This window comes from Stenella coeruleoalba (genome assembly GCF_951394435.1).
Source record: "Stenella coeruleoalba genome assembly, chromosome: 2".
Lineage (NCBI taxonomy): Eukaryota > Metazoa > Chordata > Mammalia > Artiodactyla > Delphinidae > Stenella > Stenella coeruleoalba.
The window spans coordinates 160,974,278-160,991,342 of record NC_137147.1 but is presented as its reverse complement, the minus strand read 5'-3'; the positions used below and the strand labels follow the sequence as shown (position 1 = coordinate 160,991,342).

At 37.0% G+C, this 17,065-nt stretch overlaps 1 protein-coding gene across 8 annotated transcripts in view; it reads right to left on the bottom strand.

The window, feature by feature from the left end:
- Positions 1-17,065, bottom strand: part of CELF2 (CUGBP Elav-like family member 2) — a 1,226,917-nt gene that overhangs the window by 1,085,359 nt on the left and 124,493 nt on the right. For 5 of the 8 annotated variants that reach the window (XM_079914891.1, XM_079914887.1, XM_079914888.1 and 2 more), the window contains 2 exons: positions 14,346-14,390; positions 13,540-13,574 (listed from right to left, as the gene is read on the bottom strand). The gene's annotated coding sequence lies outside the window, so the exon portion shown is untranslated. The remainder of the gene's footprint in view (positions 1-13,539; positions 13,575-14,345; positions 14,391-17,065) is intronic. The other 3 variants (XM_079914892.1, XM_079914878.1, XM_079914879.1) reach the window with 1 other exon arrangement.

The window sequence follows — 17,065 nt, the reverse complement described above, 5'->3', positions numbered from 1 at the left end:
CTTTTTGACACATTCTGAGCTCTGAGAGCTGAGAGACACGAGAAACTGACACATGTGGACTGTACACCTTAGGTGGCCAGGATACAAAAGTGGATGTGTAGGAATAGAAAAGAGTGTCTCTTGCAACCTGAGTTGAGGATATCTTGAGTACTTCTGGAATTTAGAAGAGAAAGTAGCTAGATAAGAATCTGAAATTACATGTGTCTATGTTTTTGTAATTTTACTATTCATTCAAGTGTGTTTATGATTTACCATTTGGGAATGCTCAAACTATGCACCTCTGTGACTTTGTCACCACCTGGTGACAGGATGCTAAATTTTTAGATTTATTTATTAGATATTCATTTAAAAATTTGTGTATAGGGCTTCCCTGGTGGCACAGTGGTTGAAAGTCCGCCTGCCGATGCAGGGGACACGGGTTCGTGCCTGCACCTGCGCGTCCGGAGCCTGTGCTCCGCAACGGGAGAGGCCACAACAGTAAAAGGCCCACATACCAAAAAAAAAAAAAAAATTGTGTATAAAACTGAAAAACAGCATCACATATATGAGAATGAAATCTGAAATTGGTGGACCAGGCGTTCCTATCACCAATGGAACATGAAGGAAGAGAGAGCATAATTTAACGTGACACCCTTTCTGTATCCTCTGGATCCATTTTCCATTGTTTCCTTCCCTTCTATTGTTAAGAAATTTGCATGGCAAAAATCAGGGTTACAGTGAAGCAGAAGGTATTATTTCTTCTTGTAAGGAATTAATAATAAGTTTGTAAAGATCAGGTTTATACATAAAAGATAAACTCATGCAGAATAGAGTGATCTCAAAAACAACTGATTATTGTTGAAGAAAGGAAGAGATCACTATGGGTGACACAGGAAAGAAAAGTTTCATAGAAAGGAAGAGACGTCAGTTGGCACTTGAAGGAATAGAACTTAGACAAGTTTAGGCAATTTCCAGGGAGCATGAATAATAAAGTCACGGATGTGGAGGTGGACATGTATAACTGGACAAATGTGAGATAATTGAATAAGTTGTGTTAGCACGGCTGTTATCCATCGTGGAGGGAAAAGAATTCACATGTACAGCCCTCCAATGAACGCCTTCCTAAATCTTGTTTAAATCTTATTTAATGATACTCCATGACATAATTTAAGTATAAATATTATAGGATGGCTCCTTTTTACAATTGTTTTAACGTTTCTTTAATGACATAGTTTTATGTGTATTAGCTAATTGAGCAATATTTGTTAAATTCAAGAAGGAAGGTAGCACGGGAATGAAGAGGAATAAATGAAATGTGCCATATTTTAGAGGATCTGGACTAGCAAAGATAAAACAAAAATACTGACTCACCAATCCTTTCCTTCTCAGGGTGAATCTTGCTTTTGGTAATAAAGACAGATATAAGTTATGGTTAGGCCTTGGTTTAAATTTTAATGGCTATTAACTAGCACTAATTAAGTAATGCTAATTAAGTAACAGCCATTTTGATGGCTAGAAAGCCACTTGCAATTCTCCACTATTTGTATGTTCATTGATATATGTGATTGTGTCAATACTTCTCTGCAGAAACAACCCTACACATGTCCCACTCATGATATAATGCCCACCAAAAAAGGTCATCCATAAAAAGACCTTTTTATGGAGAAACTTCATAAAGTGCAATGGGTTTGCATGAACATGTTAGGACCAAGGGCGAATAAGACTAAGTTTCCTCTCAAAAATCATGCAAGTCAGAATGAAAGGAGTTTTTCCATTCCTCTCTTAAGCTCCACGTTGTAATAAGCCAGGCTGGGTGAGGCTGGAAGTAGCCAACAGGACTTTGCAAACATTCTAACAAATATTCTGAATCCTCGTTTTAAGGTTACAAGTAGTGAAGTCTTACTTTCACAGCTTAAATTTTAGTAAAGAGTAGTACTTATGAAAGAAGACACTCAGGGATGATTCCTTCATGAGGAAGGCATTTTATTTGTTTTGGTTAGTACCAAAAGGTCACTACCGCATCTCACAGCAGTCAGCCAGGACAGTCAGCCTTGTACGCCATCGGGGAGGACTCTACCAGACCTTCCAAGGCGAAGTCTGAAGGAAGATCTAATTACATGTCACCCTGCTCTCCTCCTCTTCCTTCCTCAGGAGTGGTGAGGATGACAAAAAGAGGCAAAACATGAACTTTATATAAACTGCATGGGCATGTGACATTCTTGAGGAGGAAAGATGTTCAGCTAATCAGTCCCCAGCTTTCCAGAACACCAACCTTCCAAGCGAAACACATGAATTTTTTCTGGCATTTTTATTTTTACCATAACAATTGAAAAAGAATTCCAACCACAAAGGGAAGAAAAGCCACCTGTTTGAAAATACTTTTGCCCTTCAACAGACTGTTCCTGCACACCCATTATTTGTACACTGAGGATTTGAAAGCCTTTATTAAGCTCAATTCACTGGGTCTCAAACCATTAAGTTGAAGCACAGTTGCTTATTTTAAAGTCCAAAGACAAGTTCAATCCCTACTCTTTTAGAAGTACTCTTCCACAGTGATATAAAATAGGACAAGGCAGTCTTTCAACTTTCAAAGTTGAGCTCTTAAAGTTATGTTTTTGTGCATTTTGCTTCACACTGGGACAGACTGTCTCATAAAATATCATTCTTTTCATAGAAAATAATTAGGAAGAATAATACAATTGTCTACAATTATTATCTGTTGAGGGGAAAACCAACATACTAGACTGCAAAACTAAATAGAAATAGTAGGTGGGACATTTTCTTTGGCATTTCCCATGAATCTACCATCTCTGCTAAACATGAAAAATAATCAAATTTGGTATCAGATATTGGATGTGTGACATTAAAAGTCACATATCATAACAATGTCTTTTTTTTTTTTAAGTATAAACATTCCTTGTGTAAATCAGAGTCATTCACCAAGACGGAACAGTAATACCCTTGAATGGACAGTAAAAGACAGAAAGGTAGCCAAGAGCCTAGCAGATTGAGGTTTTTGGACACCCTAAACATGCGGACCAAGTCAAAAGACAAGTTAAGGGGTGTCCCATTACCAAGTTTTGCAAGAAACATTGTTATTAGGAATGAAGCCATGACTAATAATATAAATGACAATATCCTTCTACATTATTATTAATAGAATTCACATGCTAATTTCAGCTCATAATTAATGAGAAAAGAGGATAAAAAGCGTAACAGTGGTTCATGCAGATAAAGAGATTTCTGTTTCCTGTTGAGAATGACTCATTGGGAATACGAAGCAGAAACCATGCTATTTAAATAAATGTAGAGCCAATGCCTTCAATTCTTTTAAAATTCATTATTAAGTGTTTACTTCCATCTGTGGAATGGAAGACTTTCCAGAGAGCTCTGGGTATAACTTTTCAAACTATGGTTCTATTACACAACTTTATTTTTAAATAAAAATAATAATTAAATAATTACAAGAAGTCAAATATAATTCAGGCAGAACTTTGAAAAGCATATGCTGTGCAATATAACGGAAAGAAATAGACTTTTATAACATTAATGTAGAAATATAAAACCAGCCTCCATAAATAGATACTAATTAAAAACTTGAGAAATTGTTAATGAAAAGACACTTCATTTATTAAGACTCTATTATCTAATAATCTTAACTGTATTTCTCTTTAACATAAAATAAGCTATTCTTATCATTTGCTTTTTTTAAAATAAAAAACTATTTTTAACATCGTTATTGGAGTGTACTTGCTTTAAAATGGTGTGTTAGTTTCTGCTGTATAACAAAGTGAAACAGCTATACACATACATACTTCCCCATATCTCTTCCCTCTTGCATCTCCCTCCCACCATCCCTATCCTACCCCTCTAGGTGGTCACAAAGCACCGAGCTGATCTCCCTGTGCTATGCGGCTGCTTGCCACTAGCTATCTATTTTACATTTGGTAGTGTATATACATCCAAGCCACTCTCTCACTTGGTCCTAGCTTACCCTGCCCCCTCCCTGTGTCCTCAACTCCATTCTCTATGTCTGCATCTTTATTTCTGTCCTGCCCCTAGGTTCTTCAGAAACATTTCTTTTCTTCTTTTTTTTTTTAGACTCCATATATATGTGTTAGCATACGATACTCGTTTTTCTCTTTCTGACTTACTTCACTCTGTATGACAGACTCTAGGTCCATCCAACTCACTACAAATAACTCAAATTCATTTCTTTCCATGGCTGAGGAATATTCCATTGCATATATGTGCCACATCTTCTTTATCCATTCATCTGTCGAAGGACACTTAGGTTGCTTCCATGTCCTGGCTACTGTAAATAGAGCTTCAATGAACATTGTGGTACATGACTCTTTATGAATTATAGTTTTGTCAGGGTATATGCCCAGTAGTGGGATTGCTGGGTCATATGGCATTTCTATTTTTAGTTTTTAGGGAACCTCCAGACTGTTCTCCATAGTGGCTGTATCGCTTGACATCCCGACGAACAATGCAAGGTGGTTCCCTTTTCTCCATACCCTCTCCAGCATTGTTTGTAGATTTTTTGATGATGGCCTTTCTGACTGGTGTGAGGTGATATCTCATTGTGGTTTGATTTGCATTTCTCTAATGATTAGGGATGTTGAACATCTTTTCACGTGTTTGTTGGCAATCTATATATCTTCTTTGGAGAAACGTCTATTAGGTCTTCGGCCCATATGTGGATTGGTTTGTTTATTTTTTTGATATTGAGCTGCTGGAGCTGCTTGTATATTTTGGAGATTAATTCTTTATCCATCGATTCAGTTGCAAATATTTCTCCCATTCTGAGGGTTGTCTTTTCACCTTGTTTATGGTTTCCTTTGCTGTGCAAAAGCTTGTAGATTTGATTAGGTCCCATCTGTTTATTTTTGTTTTTATTTCCATTTCTCTAGGAAATGAGTAAAAAGGATCTTGCTGTGATTTATGTCATAGAGTGTTCTGCCTATGTTTTCCTCTAAGAGTTTTATACTGTCTGGCCTTATATTTAGGTCTTTAAACCATTTTGAGTTTATTTTTGTGTATGGTATTAAGGAGTGTTCTGATTTCATTCTTTTACATGTAGCTGTCCAGTTTTCCCAGCACCACTTATTGAAGAGGCTTTCTTCATTGTGTATTCTTGCTTCCTTTATAAAAAATAAGGTGACCATATGTGCATGGGTTTATCTCTGGGCTTTCTATCCTGTTCCATTGATTTATCTTTCTGTTTTTGTGCCAGTACCATATTGTCTTGATTACTGTAGCTTTGTAGTATAGTCTGAAGTCAGGGAGCCTGATTCCTCCAGCTCCGTTTTTCGTTATCAAGATTGCTTTGGCTATTTGGGGTCTTTCGTGTTTCCATACAAATTGTGCAAGTTTTTGTTCTAGTTCTGTGAAAAATGCCAGTGGTAGTTTGATAGGTATTGCATTGAATCTGTAGATTGCTTTGGGTAGTATAGTCATTTTCACAATGTTGATTCTTCCAATCCAAGAACATGGTATATCTCTCCACCTCTTTGTATCATCTTTAATTTCTTTCATCAGTGTCTTATGGTTTTCTGCATAAAGGTCTCTTGTCTCCCTAGGTAGGTTTATTCCTAGGTATTTTATTTTTTTTGTTGCAATGGTAAATGGGAGTGTTTCCTTAATTTTTTTTCAGATTTTTCATCATTAGTGCATAGGAATGCAAGAGATTTCTGTGCATTAGTTTGTATCCTGCTACTTTACCAAATTCATTGATTAACTCTAGTAGTTTTCTGGTAGCATCTTTAGGATTCTCTATGTATATATATAGAATCAAGTCATCTGCAAACAGTGACAGTTTTACTTCTTCTTTTCCAATTTGCATTCCTTTTAATTATTTTTCTTCTCTGATTGCTGTGGCTAAAACTTCCAAAACTATTTTGAATAATAGTGGTGAGAGTGGGCATCCTTGTCTTGTTCCTGATTTTAGAGTAAATGGTTTCAGTTTCTCACCATTGAGAATGATGTTGGCTGTGGGTTTGTCATATATGACCTTTATTATGTTGACGTAAGTTCCCTCTATCCCTACTCTCTGGAGGGTTTTTATCATAAATGGATATTGAATTTTGTCAAAACCTTTTTCTGCATCCATTGAGGTGATCATATGGTTTCTCTCCTTCAATTTGTTAATATGGTTTATCACATTGATTGATTTGCATATATTGTAGTATCCTTGCATTCCTGGGATAAACCCCACTTGATCATGGTGTATGATCCTTTTAATGTGCTGTTGGATTCTGTTTGCTAGTAGTTTGCTGAGGATTTTTGCATCTATGTTCATCAGTGATATTCACCTGTGATTTTCTTTCTTTGTGGTATCTTTGTCTGGTTTTGGTATCAGGGTGATGGTGGCCTCGTAGAATGAGTTTGGGAGTGTTCCTGTCTCTGCTATATTTTGGAAGAGTTTGAAAAGTATAGGTGTTACCTCTTCTCTAAATGTTTAATAGAATTCGCCTGTGAAGCCATCTGGTTATAGGCTTTTGTTTGTTGGAAGATTTTTAATCACAGTTTCAATTTCAGTGCTTGTGATTGGTCTGTTTATATTTTCTATTTCTTCCTGGTTCAGTCTCAGAAGGTTGTGCTTTTCTAAGAATTTGTCCATTTCTTCCAGGTTGTCCATTTTATTGGCATATATTTGCTTTTAGTAATGTCTCATGATCCTTTGTAATTATGCAGTTTCAGTTGTTACTTCTCCTTGTTCATTTCTATTGATTTGAGTCTTCTCCATTTTTTTCTTGATGAGTCTGGCTAATGGTCTATCAATTTTGTTTATCTTCTCAAAGAACCAGCTTTTAGTTTTATTGATCTTTGCTATTGTTTCCTTCATTTCTTTTCATTTATTTCTGATCTGATTTTTATGATTTCTTCTCTTCTGCTAACTTTGGGTTTATTTTTTTTTCTTGTTTCTCTAATTGCTTTAGGTGTAAGGTTAGGTTGTTTATTTGGGATGTCTCTTGTTTCCTGAGGTAAGACAGTATTGCTATAAACTTCCCTCTTAGAACTGCTTTTCCTGCATCTGATTTTGGGTCATCGTGTTTTCATTGTCATTTGTTTCTAGGTATTTTTTTATTTCCTCTTTGATTTCTTCAGTGATCTCTTGGTTATTTAGCAGTGTATGGTTTAGCCTCCATGTGTTTGTATTTTTTACAGATTTTTTCCTGTAATTGATATCTAGTCTCACAGCATTGTGATCAGAAGAGATACCTGATATGATTTCAATTTTCTTAAATTTACCAAGGCTTGATTTGTGACCCAAGATATGATCTGTCCTGGAGAATGTTCCATGAGCACTTGAGAACAAAGTGTAATCTGCTGTTTTTGGATGGAATGTCCTATAAATATCAATTAAGTCCATCTTGTTTAATGTGTTATTTAAAGCTTGTGTTTATTTATTTATTTTCATTTTGGATGATCTATTGGTGAAAGTTGGGTGTTAAAGTCCCCTACTATTATTTTGTTACTGTCAATTTCCCCTTTTATGGTTGTCAGCATTTGCCTTACGTATTGAGGTGGTCCTATATTGGGTGCATAAATATCTATAGTTGTTATATCTTCTTCTTGGATCGATCCCTTGATCATTATGTAGTGTCCTTTCTCTTGTAATAGCCTTTAAAGTCTATTTTGTCTGAGATGAGAATTGCTACTACAGCTTTCTTCTGATATCCATTTGTATGGAGCATCTTTTTCCATCCCCTCACTTTCAGTCTGTATGCATCCCTAGGTCTGAAGTGGGTCTCTTGTAGACAGCATATACATGGGTCTTGTTTTTGTATCCATTCAGCCAGTCTATATCTTTTGGTTGCAGCATTTAATCCATTTACATTTAAGGTAGTTATCAATATGTATGTTCCCATTGCCATTTCCTTAATTGTTTGGGGTTTGTTGTTGTAAATCTTTTCCTTCTCTTGTGTTTCCTGCCAGAGAAGTTCCTTTAGCATTTGTTGTAGAGCTGGTTTGCTGATGCTGAATTTTCTTAGCTTTTGCTTCTCTGTAAAGCTTTTAATTTCTCTGACAAATCTGAATGAGATCCTTGCTGGGTACAGTAATCTTGGGTGTAGGTTTTTCCCTTTCTTCACTTTAAATATGTCCTGCCACTCCCTTCTGGCTTGCAGAGTTTTTGCTGAAAGATCAGCTGTTAACCTTATGGGGATTCTTTTTATGTTAATTGTTGCTTGTCTCTAGCTGCTTTTAATATTTTTTCTCTGTATGTAATTTTTGATGGTATGATTAATATGTGTCTTGGTGTGTTTCTCCTTGGATTTATCCTGTATGGGATTCTCTGCACTTCCTGCACTTGACTATTTCCTCACCCATATTAGGGATGTTTTCAACTATAATATCTTCAAATATTTCCTCAGTCCCTTTTTTTTTGTCTTCTTCTTCTGGGACCCCTATAATTCGAAAGTTGGTGCATTTAATGTTGTCACAGACGTCTCTGAGATTGTCCTCAAGTCTTTTCATTCTTTTTTCTTTATTCTGCTCTGCAATCATTATTTCCACTATTTTATCTTCTAGGTCAGTTTCCATTTTTCTGCCTCAGTTATTCTGCTATTGATTCCTTCTAGGGAATTTTTAATTTCATTTATTGTGTTTTTCATCATTCTTTGTTTGCTCTGTAGTCTTCTAGGTCCTTGTTAAATGTTTCTTTTATTTTATCCATTGTATTTCCAAGATTTTGGATCATCTTCACTATCATTACTCTCTATTCTTTTTTAGGTAGATTGCCTATTTCCTCTTCATTTGTTTGGTGTGGTGGGTTTTTACCTTGCTCCTTCATGTGCTGTGTATTTCTCTGTCTTCTCATGTTAACTTACTGTGTTTGGGGGTCTCCATTTTGCAGGCTGCAGTTTCATAGTTTCTATCGTTTTTGGTGTCTGCTCCCAGTGGGTACGGTTGGTTCAGTCGGTTGTGTAGGTTTCCCGCTGGAGGGGACTGGTGCCCGTGTTCCGGTGGATGAGGCTGGATTTTGTCTTTCTGGTGGGCAGGACCACGTCCAGTGGTGTGTTTTGGGATGTCTGTAAACTTATTATGCTTTTAGGCAGCCTCTCTGCTAATGGGTGGGGTTGTGTTCCTGTCATGCTAGTTGTTGCATACGGTGTCCAGCACTGTAGCTGGCTGGTCGTTGAGTGGAGCTGGGTTTTAGCATTGAGATGGAGATCTCTGGGAGAGCTTTTGCCATTTGATACTACATGGGACCGGGAGGTCTCTAGTGGATCAATGTCCTGAACTCAGCTCTCCCATCTCAGAGGCTCAGGCCTGACACCCAGCCACAGCACCAAGACACTGTCAGCCACGTGGTTCAGAAGAAAAGGCAGAAGGAAGGAAGGAAGGAAGGAAGGAAGGAAACAAAAAGAAAAGAAAGAATGAAAAAAGAAGTAAATAAAATAAAGTTATTAAAATAGAAAAAAGTTATTAAAATAAAAAAGTAATTTAAAAAAAAGAGAGAAAGAAAGAAGAGAGCAACCAAGTGCTTTAGTGCTTGTGATAACAAGCACTAAAAACTATACTAAAAAAAAAAAAAAAGACAGTCCGAACCCTAGGACAAATGGCAAAAGCGAAGCTATACACGCAAAATCATACAAGAAGCATATACATACACACTCACAAAAAGTGAAAAAGAAAAATAAATGTATACATATATACATATATATATATATAATAGAAAAAGGAAGAGACCAACCAAATCAATAAACAAATCTACAAATGATAATAAGCTCTAGATACTAAACTAAGATAAACATGAAACCAGAAACAAATTAGATGCAGAAAGCAAACCCCAATTCTACAGTTGCTCCCAAAGTCCACTGCCTCAATTTTGGGATGATTCGTTGTCTATTCAGGTATTCCACAGATGCAGGGTACATCAAGTTGACTGTGGAGATTTAATCTGCTGCTCCTGAGGCTGCTGGGAGAAATTTCCCTTTCTCTTCTTTATTCGCACAGCTCCTGGGGTTCAGCTTTAGATTTGGCCGCATCTCTGTGTGCAGGTCACCTGAGGGCGTCTGTTCCCACCCAGACGGGACAGGGTTAAAGAAGTGGCTGATTAGGGGGCTCTGATTCACTCAGGCTGGGGGAGGGGAGGGTACAGAATGTGGGGCGAGTCTGTGGTGGCAGAGGCTGGCATGACGCTGCAACAGCCTGAGGCGCGCCGTGTGTTCTCCCAGGGAAGTTGTCCCTGGATCATGGGACTCTGGCAGTGGCGGGCTGCACAGGCTCCCAGGAGGGAAGGTGTGGATAGTGACCTGTGCTTGCACACAGGATTCTTGATAGCTGCAGCAGCAGCCTTAGCATTTCATGCCCATCTCTGGTGTCCGTGCTGATAACCGCGGCTCACGTCCTTCTCTGAAGCTCTTTCAGGCGGTGCTCTGAATCCCCTCTCCTTGCACACCCCAAAACAATGGTCTTTTGCCTCTTAGGCAGGTCCAGACATTTTCCCGTACTTCCCCACCGGATAGCTGTGGCACACTAGCCCCCTTCAGGCTGTGTTCACGCAGCCAACCTCCGTCCTCTCCCAGGGATATGAACTCTGAAGCCTGAGCCTCAGCTCCCAGCCCCTGCCCACCCCAGCAGGTGAGCAGACAAGTCTCTCAGGCTGGTGAGTGTTTATCAGCACCAATCCTCTGTGTGGGAATCTCTCCACTTTGCCCTCTGCACCCCTGTTGCTGTGGTCTCCTCTGTGGCTCCGAATCTTCCCCCCCGCCCATCCTCCATTCCCGCCAATGAAGGGGCTTCCTAGTGTGTGGAAACTTTTTCTCCTTCACAGCTCCCTCCCCGAGGTGCAGGTCCCATCCCTATTCTTTTGTCTCTGTTTTTTCTTTTTTCTTTTACCCTACCCTGGTACGTGGGAAGTGTCTTGCCTTTTGGGAAGTCTGAGGTCTTCTGCCAGCATTCAGTAGGTGTTCTGTAGGAGTTGTTCCACATGTAGATGTAATTTTGATGTATTTGTGGGGAGGAAGGTGATCTCCACTTCTTACTCCTGTCCTATCTTGAAGGTACACACACCCCCGTTCTTATCATCTTCAAAAGCATATCCCACCCTATAAACAAATCCATCTACAGTGTCTGCTTTGCCACAATTATCATGAAAATGGGTTAACAGAAATTTCCTCTTCTGATAGTAGGTAAAAGGAAACTGAATGAGCTGACTGTAACGTTAAAAGCACATAAATGGAAATGTTTGTTATGATTATGCATAAATCCAAAAAGACTAACAAACTCTACTGACCCAGTGTCTTGTCTGATGAACTTCCCCGAGTCCTTCCAATGCATTCATCTTTTTCTACAAAGACGTGCCTTTTGTCCTTTCCTCTCTTCCCATCGACGCACACCTAAAACTTCAGGTTTATCTTAGTTTACATAATCTATTTGGCCCTTGAAAAAGGGAATATAGACTCTAACCTTACAGTGAGGAACTGTCCATCAACATTTTTTGCTAAGTTCTTGCCCAGACTGATTCCAAGTCTATTGTGTTTTGTGACCTTTAACACTTCTCTGATTGCCTTGCAAGTGATAACCATGACCTAGAAGTAATGGCACCACTTCTTGCCTTTTTCCCTGGTCTTTTCAAAGTCTGCAGTCTGAGCTGGATCTCTACTACCTGATGCTAACTTTGGTTAGCTTTGCCTGTGCAACACAAGGACAGTGAATTATCTCCTATGTTATTAAACTCTGACACTGTCCATGGATCCTCCATCTGGGACCTTCACTCACATTCCTCTCACATCATACTTTTCCTTCTTCTTTGCTACTAATACTATTTTTTATAGCAGCATATGTTCTGCAAATCTCAGTGGGCCCTTTTTGTCCCCGGATCTTCAGTTTAACTTAATTTGGCACATTTACCTCTGATAAAATAGCTGTGCTAATGGCTAATATAATCATGGAATATGGCCAGAAACTGAAAACATTATGACAGTCTCTGAATTAATTCTTAATTAATTCTTTGACCAATTTTGTTTCAACAGCAATTACAAAGAATAGCCTATGTCATATTACTTAGGTGATCAGAATCTTGATATTCAACATGTCCTTAACTTTTCTTTCAGCAACAATATACTTAGCATTAATAATTTGGGTGGCATTTCTAAAAAATGTCAAGAGACATACTGAATCATTACACAGAAGTTGTGTTATAAATGTACTCTCCTGAATTTCAGATGAAGAAAATAAAAGGTTTTATATAAGACAGCATTAAATTTTTCAATCATACTAATGTAGTATGTTAATGAAGAAACCTAATTTTCATTATATGTGTATTAAAATTTTACTCCTTTCATTATGTCTATGGATGCAGCTATCATATCTATGGATGCTCCTTTTGTTATGGACCAGGGTTTAACTAAGGATAAAAAGGGGAAAAAAAATGCATCCACATAGACTTATGATGTACATACTTCTTGGAGCCACAAAGAATGATGTTTTAGGAGATGAGATGACTAATGAGGACATCAGGCTATGAGAAGCTTAATATATAAGAATGATACCAGAGTATTCCTAATAAAGAATATGTTTTTGATCATGACAATGTGATTTACTATATAAACTGAAAAATACTCCAATTACAGGGCAAAGAGAAATTCTGAATGAATATAAAAAACATTCATTAAGATGCACAGTTAAGCTCCTGTGGAATTAAGAGGAATCTTCTAAGGTAAAAAGAAAAATTAAAAGAAGAATAGCAAAATGGGTTGACAAAGAGGTTTTCATGGGAAGGCAGCCAGATCTTGATAACCAATGAGTTACAATTTTAATGGCCATGGGGAACAGAGATGAGTACAATTGATTCTTGAATAACTGACCCACAGGTTTGAATTTCACACGTTCACTTACACATGGATTTTTTTCAATAAATAATGACAGTACTACATAATCCAAGGTTAACTGAACCTGTGGATGTGGAACCATGGATACGGAGGGCCTACTGTAGTTCTGGAACATCCACAGATTTTGATATTTGGGGCAGATCCTGGAACCAATCCCCCACAGACACCCAGGGACGACTGTACTTGGTCCCAGGTAAGGTAAAGTTGACATTTAGACCCACCACAAAACGGCAGGGTTTTGATGGCTACAACCTCAATGAAGAGATAGACTAGAAAAGCTGTCCATCAGTCCAGCAGATAAAGACAAAAATGAAACTTGACTCTCTTGATCTGCTCTCTTGCTTGAAATAATATAGTCTATCTTGAGAATGTGTGGTCTTAGACCTACTATCACAAAGTTGGGGTTTCCAATGTGTGCTACCTAAAAGTTATACGAAACCTTGGGCTGGAAATTAACATTAAAAAGTGATCTCAGCCTGACAAGACCTCTGAATTAATTTGTAGAAGTCAATAAAAACTTTTTATAAGGTAAACACATTTAATCAAAACCTCATAGTTAGCTAAAACTGATCTCACACAAGAAACAACATGTATACCCCAAGAACTTCATATACACAACCATTAGATAAGGATTTTAAATATGAAGATTATAAATAAACATGTTAAATGGCAAAGACATGAAACATTACAATATGAGAAAAAACAAGGCACTTACCAAAAGGAGAAAATTACTTCAAAAGACCAAAATTACTTCAGAAAAGAACACACAGACACAAAGAAATGAAAATTTTAGTCAATAAAATTAAAACCTCGATGGATAGTTATATAAAAGACTTAAAATATTTTCAAAAACTAGAAAAATAGATCTGATAAAACTCTAGAATACATACAGTAACAGAGTTCTAGTATACAGAGGAAAAAAACGTAGAATTTACAGAAGGAACAGGAACACTTCTATTCATCAAAACTGTGGCCTATGTAGTGGCATCATCATACATATTGGTAAGTTCAAATGTCCTCAGCTCTAGAGTTTTCAGTATAATTTTCAGTATAAGGTGCTGAAACACAGACAGTATTAAATCTAAAACTATCTGACAGCAACATTAGCTCCTTAAGTGATGCTTAACTGGGGAGATAACTACTTAATGTAATTATCAATTATCACTCCAATTTTAATATATACAGCTAAGATTCTAGAGAGACACAAGAGGTGAGAAAAGACAATATATGAGAAGGGAAAGACCATTTCTTAGTACTTGGGATTGTTTTTCAACATAGGAAATAATGTGTAAGGCCTCTTGGAAGATGTGTCCATGAATATACAACTAAACAATGGACACGTTAGTCTACCTTAGTATTAATGCCACTGAATTTTTTTCACCAACAAAGTAAGCAAATATGTATGTTCTTACTTATCATAATGGCAGTCATGCTGAAGTAGCAAATCTCACCTTAGTATTATAATTTCTTTATTTTAAAAGGAAGGAAATGAACCCATGAAAATAAAACCATTATTCTTACCTCTTTGGCATAAATTACAATTCCCCAGAGGTGAAGTCACAAAGCCTGATGGGATAAAAAAGGATATAAGTAATTTGTTATAAATCTGTGATAAATGTGTTCTTTGACCCAGTTATTCTCTGAGACTTACATTGGTATACATTCCTTTACGTTTTCCATTAGAAAAGAGTAGACACTTGCCAAAAAGTAAGACCAAAGGCTGATATTTTCCTTAGTGCCATCATGGCTTTCATGTCAAAACATAAAGTTGCGTCTAGCTTCGGAGGAAGGTTTTAATTCCAAGGAAATACCCTGACACTCCCTGCCCCTGATGATATATATAACCAAAGTAATGCTATCTGTCTCAATATTATGCACAAGCAAATAGTACATTGTCTTTTTTTCCAGATTTATTGAGGTATTATTGACAAAATTCTAAGACATTTAAAGTGTACATGTGATGATCTATGTATACGCTGTGAAAGGATTCCTTCCACAGGAGTTAATTAACACATCTATCATCTCCCATATTTACTTTTTTGTGGTGATAATATTTGAGTTCTACACTCTTAGTAAATGTCAATTATACAATACAGTATTATCAACTACAGTTGATATGAGTTCAACTTTTTAACTTATGTTTTTCAATTCCACATGTAAGTGCTAACATGGATTATTTGTCTTTCTCTGTCTGGCTTATTTCACTTAGCATATACTCCAATATCCTCCAGGTTCATCCATGTTGTTGCAAATGACACGATTTCTTCTGTTTTTTTAAGGTTAAATTATATTCAGTGGTGCCCAGTTTAAAAATGGGCAAAGGCCTGAATAGATATTTTTCTAAGTACAAATGACCAACAGGTACTTGAAAACATGCTCAATATCACTAGTCATCTGGAAAATGCAAATCAAAACCCCAGTGAGATCACCTCACACCTGTTAGGATGGCTATTATAAAAAAGAGAAGAGATAACAAATGCTGGTGAGAATGTGGAGAAAAGGGAACCCTTTTGCATTGTTGGTGGGATTGTAAATTGGTACAGCCACAGTGGAAAACAGTATGGAGATTCCTCAAGAAATTAAAAATAGTGCTACCATATGATCCAGCAATCCCATTTCTCAATCTATAGCCAAAGGAAATGAAATCATTATCTTGAAGAGATATTTGCACTCCCATGTTCATAGCAGCACCATTCACAATAACCAAGATATGGAAACAAGCTAAGTGTCTGTCGATGGATTTATGAATAAAGACAATTGTCCATTGTCTTGATAGAGGCACTTTATTTCAGGAATTCAGAGAAATGAATCAGTGACGTTATTATGATAAACTTTGTGAATTATGTTAGTATTTTGTAAGTCAAAAAACAAGTATAGAGATATTAAATGTCTTGCTTCATAAGGCTTCTCCTAATAAACGTGATAGGGTAAAAATTGTTAATATGGAGTCTAGAAGTTTAAGCTCCGCTCATCCAAAGTGAACTCTGATTCCTTAGTTTCTTCTCCTACCGCACCAGTTAATGTTCTTTGGGCTTGTGTCCCATAGAATTAAGAAACATTTATTTATATACAATAAAGAAAGCATTTGGGGAGAAATGACTTATTGAATAGGCTGGCAAGGGAGGATTTCAGTGAGTTAGAAGAGAGAGCTGAAATATATGAAGAGAGATTCCAGGGTGCTTGCTCTAGGTTATACAGTATTTTCTGAGTGTTAAAAAAAAACATGATTAAGGCATTTATGGAATTTTATCAAATCTGTGGTCCCTGATTAAAAGATATAACATTTTATGTCACTAAGAAAAGTAAATGCTGCCCTTTAAACTAAGACACACTATTAAGAGATGTAAAAGTGTGGGAAAATGTGTGTCTTAGAGTAAATGAAATTCAGTAAGTTAATCAAAAATTGTTTTTTGATTGTCATATTGTGTTTCTTCCACAAGAACTTCATTTTGAAAGTTGGCTTCCCAGGAAGCGGCTTCATTTTCTATACTCCATAAACTCTGGGAAATCCAGCCTCCTGAGAAGATGCAGAATTGCAATGGGAAGTGGTAAAATAAACTAAAGACACCCAGGAAGAATTCTCAGAAGAAAAACAAAGACACAAAATGAGGAACAGTCTCTAAGGAGCCACAGTCAGGAATATGGCAAGGCACGGTGGGAGAAGAGTATTTTTGCCACCATTCCTTGCCACTGCAAAGTAGGCAGTGGTGAATGGGAAAGAATACTGTGAGGATTTGGTGAGTCAGAGGGTCCATGGTATGTGGGGGTAAGGGGGGTGGGGATGAGAGAAATATTGCTAGGGGTTAGAACTTGGAACTCCTTAATATCATTCAAGAAAAAACAATGAATTGTGCATTCCTTTAAATTATTTTGTATGTGTTTTGGACTGTGCTTTTAAAACTGTGACCTGAATTTACAAAAAAAAAAAAAAAAAGTAACCTACTGTATCTATATACAGATATAGATGTATTTTTTTAGCCTCAGAAATAAAATAAAGTCAAAGAGAGAAATATGGAAATCAAGGAGAATTTGTATAGTAAATTGTTTAGTTCCTTTTTTATTTTAACACCCTCTTTCTACCACACCAACTTCCCTTTTGTATTAGGAACTGTCCACGTTTGCAAGACAAACTCATTGGTTTCAGGTTCAGCCAGGCCGTCACATCTTGGTGATGTGATGGTTTTGTTGTTGTTTTATTTTGCCATCTGTATTGTTTTGTTTTAGATTTCCTGTGTGTGGTG